We start from the raw sequence: 4,762 nt of genomic DNA on the forward strand, positions 1-4,762 counted from the left end.
AGACGAAGAGGTGGCACTGTTGGTGAAGCACTTGGGACAGAAGCGTGAGGTCGTGAGTCGGTGTCCAGGTATAAATCTAGGCGTGGTGGCACATGCGTTTGTGAGGTGCTGGGGAGGCCGAGACTCAGAGGAGGCTCGTGAGTGTGGTTCCAGAGAGGATCATGGAAGGGGATGAGACCCTAATGCAAGCTGGAACCCCAGATGGTATAAGAGGAAGTAATGGAGAGCCAGCTGCCATAGTCTCCCTCCCCCCTCCCCCTCCCTCCCTTCGTCTTCCTTCCCCCTCCCTCCTTTTTCTGTTTCCTGCCACCATGATTAACTAAACATCTTAAACCACGACCCAAGTAAGTCCTCCCTCCCTTAATTGGCTCTGTCAGACATTTTGCGGGACACTCTGTTTCATGTGCTGCCTTCTGGGCAGATCCACAGAGGGACTGGCTCTCAAAGATATTCTGGCCTGTTCATAGCAGCATGGTTCCTAAGAACCTTCCCTCAGAAACATCCAGGTGCCCATCAGCTGATGGAGGATAGAGAAACAATGGATGACCCCACATCAGGCACCTGCTGTCTGGAGGGGCTCTGCATTGAACCTTTCCCTTCTACAGGAAAGAGGCTCCTTAGAGTCAGAACGTGAAGCTTCTGCCATTTACAAGATTCCCAGGGTTACATAAGCAGGAAAGAAAGACTGCTGCAGGAGACGCTCATGAGACCTCGGGTGGCTGAGGGGCGCAGCTCTTAGGAGTCTTTTGGTGATGTGGCTGCCTCTGGGCCCCCATGTTCCTGTCATGTCCTTAGCAAACATGGTGGCTGTCAGGCTTGGGCAGCACTGATGGAGAGAGTAGATATTAGGTCATGTCTATTTACCCCGGAAACCACCGGTCAGCATCCGCACAGTCCTCCCCAGCAGGGCCAGCTTGTTTTATATCACACACACCTGCATGGGGTGTATTGAGGAGACCTCGGGGGAGGGTGGGTACTCTGTCAGGAGTACAACAGCTGTGGACTCCTGAGGCCCCTGTGGCTTTCAGGCCAGCTTAGGGGATCAGGGGTCAGATTGGATGGCAGGACAGCTCTCAGGGAACGACATGTAATCTACCAGATATGAGTCACTTTAGCCCTCAGAATAGCCATGATTGTCTTATTTTGTTTTGAGACAGGGTCTCAGTATGTAGCTCTGGCTGTCCTGGAACTCACTCTGTAGAGCAGGTTGGAACTCACAGAGATCTGCCTGCCTGTTTTCTAAGTTTTGGGGTTAAAAGGCATCTTAAATTGTCTTCCAGTATGAAAGAGAAAGCAGGCCTAGAGAGGTAGACACTTACCAGAGATTACACAACTGGCTAAGGGGGCACATACAAAACAAACTCTCTGACAAGAGTTTCTCTGTGTAGTCCTGGCTGTCCTGGAACTCACTCTGTAGACCAGGCTGACCTCGAACTCAGAAATCCACCTGCCTCTGCCTCCCAAGTGCTGGGACTAAAATTTAAATGTATTTAGCCAGGTGTGTGGTACATGTCTGTAATTCTAGCACTCAGGAGGTAAAACAGGATTATCCTCAGCTACATAGTTAGTTTAAGGACAACCTGGACTACCTGAGATCCTTATCTCAAACGGGGAAAAAAAGAAAAAAAAAAGAATGTGTGTGCGTGAGAGAGAGAGTGAGAGAGACTGAGACCCATGGCACGGCACACTCATGTGTCTATAGTGTTCACCAGTGGCCAGCACATCTCCCAGGTTAGTTACCTAGATAGCCTGGGCACTGGGTACTGTCAGAAGAGTCACAGAAAACCTGTCCTTGGTGGCCCCTAGATCAGGCCCAGAGTGCAGACAATGAAGCTACAACTCAGAGAGAAAGAAAGAGCTGAGCCTGACCCCCCAGTCAGGATGCCCTGGGCCCAGCTCCTCAGCTCCCTTCTGCTGGCTCCTGTCAGCGCCAGGGTGTCATCACACTGTAGAAGAAATCTCTCTGAGAACCATCTGTGTCTCCTGGTGATTGCTTTGTGTTTTAGGCACTAAGAACCCTTTGGAAGTAGGGAGAAATAGGGGTCCTGTTTCTTTTGCCTGTTTGTGGCCTTGGGGTTCAGACCGAGGAACCAAGATGGGCTTAGATTGCCAAGCCCCATGGGGTAGGGGTCTGCCCCAGCCCACCCCTTTTCTCCTACTCTCTGACCAGAGCAGGAAGACCCCAAGGCTCCTCGGGGCAAGATGCTGGAACTTTGTGCAAATGTGTGTGGTGAGGGGCATGCCTGAGGCTACCTGAGTGCTTGGCCAGGCCCTGCTCTAGGCTGCAAAGGGTTGGCCTCGGCTCCTATTTTATCCTTCTTGTGAGATCCTGTGGAAACTGCCAGGCTGATATGGAGGCCTTTAGCCCAGAAGAATCATCTATAAGTTTCTCCCCACCCAGAGTTCACCACACTCTGGGTTTAGGGGGTGCTGAGAACCCTAGGGCTGACCAGTGCATCCAGGCTGCCTGGCTGACCCCCAAGGATAACAGCATTATAGGCTCAGCAGGCCAAGCTAGGGCCCATGTCAATGGAGAACGCACTGCCCTGTGGGACCCAGAAAACCTTGTGGCTAAGTGACAGATCTGTGGTGTATGCCACCAGCCTGTGTGTCTGTGCCCCTGGCATTAACCAGCTGGCCCATGGTGCTAGGACCACTTTGTCGAGACTCAGAAAGGGACTGTAGGTCTTTGTGATGAGGCATCTGTGTCTCAGCCCAACCAACCCTCCTGGGAGACCACTGGGATACCCAGTCAACCACTCTCTTCTGTGAGCCCACCTGTTTTATTTCACACAATCCTTTCTGAGTGAAATGACTGCATTTCTAATAAAGAAACTGCACAGCACGGGGCTTACTGGATCTGACTCAGGAAGGCATTTCCTTTTGTTTGTTCAGTGTGCGTGAGTGTGTGGCGGCCGAAGACAACCTGTAGGAGTCGGTCCACCATGTGGGTTCCTGAAATCAAACTCAAATCTTCAGGTTTGGCAGCGAGCACCAGTAAACCCCATTCCCCACCCTGCCAGCCACCTCACCAGCCAGGAGGATGTGAGCTGTGGGAATGGGGTGTGGTTCTTATCCCCCTCCTCCTCAGTGCCTTGGGCTAGGCTCTGAGCTTCGACAAGAGGAAGAAATAATGCTTGTTGGAGCCTGGGGGCAGAGTCACCAGCCCTGAAGGGCAAATCAGCCTGGGAACCCCATACCCATCAGTGAGGTCTCTGCTTGTGATAGGCAGAGTTCGCAGTGGTGTGGCAGATGGGGAGCCCTGGAAAAAATAGGGAGAGCTTACAGAGAGTAGTCATGCAGGGAGCAGAAGGCTTGGGGCTGCCTGTGTCCATAGACCAGCCCCCTGCTCCCAGGGACTTGAACATCCTCGTCTGTCACACCACCTCATGCCTAGGAGGTATTAACTTCTGGGCCTGTCAGCGTTAAGTGAGGTTTCATTTCTACTTTTTAGGGAGCACTATGTCCTAGTTGCCCAGTCTAGGGGTGCCCCAATCTGATCAAAGTTCCTCAGTATTACCAGGGACCTTAGGAGGCCTCCAGACTCACACCCCAGGAAGACAGTGTCTGTTTTCCCTCCAACCTCTGGTTCCCTGAGGTGTGGACATGATCTTTTATTCCCTTAGACCTTTAGTATCAAAACTGTCACCAACAAGTCAAGAGACTTGAATAACACTGTTTATTTTAACTGCCAATTAGTGCATTCAATTTCCATTTATGGCCTGAGATTTAGCTTCTCTCTTAATAGTGGCCACATACAGTGTTCTACCGCACTGAATGCATCTGCAGCCCAAGGTTCCCTCAGAGGAGGAACCCGTGGGAACACATGAGCCAGGAATCCCAGGACACACCCACGCATCCACTGGGATGTCTGCAAGGGTGCATTCTTCAGAAGCCTTTCTAAGCAGACAGACCCTGTTCGCTGTTCGCTGCAACCCGCCCTAATGTGTTAGATGAGGAGTCCTGGCTGGAGAGGGGTGGGCTGCTTCCCTGGGACACACAGGAGTAGCACGGTGGGTCCCAGCCTGCCTGCCTCACAGGACCTCTCACCCTCTTCAGGTCCCACCGGGCTTGGGTGTCAAGCTAATCACTCCCGCTGTGACTGGGTGGGAGGCCAGACAGAATCTGGAAGGGGAAACAGAGGAGGTATCAGTGCTCATGGCTCGAGGATCGACCTCCCACCGGGCCAGGAAAGTTTGGCTTTTCTTCTTGCTTTCCAAATTTCTCAGTGTGGAGCCAACAGTTTCTGGATGGAATTTTGATATCTTCATTCACTCATTCATTAACTCACCTAGTCATTCAATTAAAAAAAAATACTCTCATAAAACACAGAGATAATGCAAGTCTTTTTTTGTTTTGTTTTTGTTTTTTTGAGACAGGGTTTCTCTGTGTAGCCCAGGTTGTCCTGGAACTCACTCTGTAGACCAGACTGGCCTCAAAATCAGAAATCTGCCTGCTTCTGCCTCCCAAGTGCTGGGATTAAAGGCGTGCACCACCACTGCCCGGCTATGCAAGTCTTTTTGTTTGTTTTGACTATGGCATACTACTAGAGGCAGACTGCGTTATAAAGAAAAGAGGTGGGTTTTTATTTGCATTGTCCAGGTTCTGAAGAAGCAAGGTCAAGGGCTCACCAGGGGCAGAGTCCCAAGGGGCAGCATCCCTTAGTGAGAGGGAAAGAATATGTGCGTGTGCGCGTGCTTGTGCATGTGTGTGTGTTGGGGGGTGCTGAAGAGATGGCAACCATATGAAAACTGAGGCGTGT

This window comes from Arvicanthis niloticus, chromosome 2 (genome assembly GCF_011762505.2).
Source record: "Arvicanthis niloticus isolate mArvNil1 chromosome 2, mArvNil1.pat.X, whole genome shotgun sequence".
Taxonomy (NCBI): Eukaryota; Metazoa; Chordata; class Mammalia; order Rodentia; family Muridae; genus Arvicanthis; species Arvicanthis niloticus.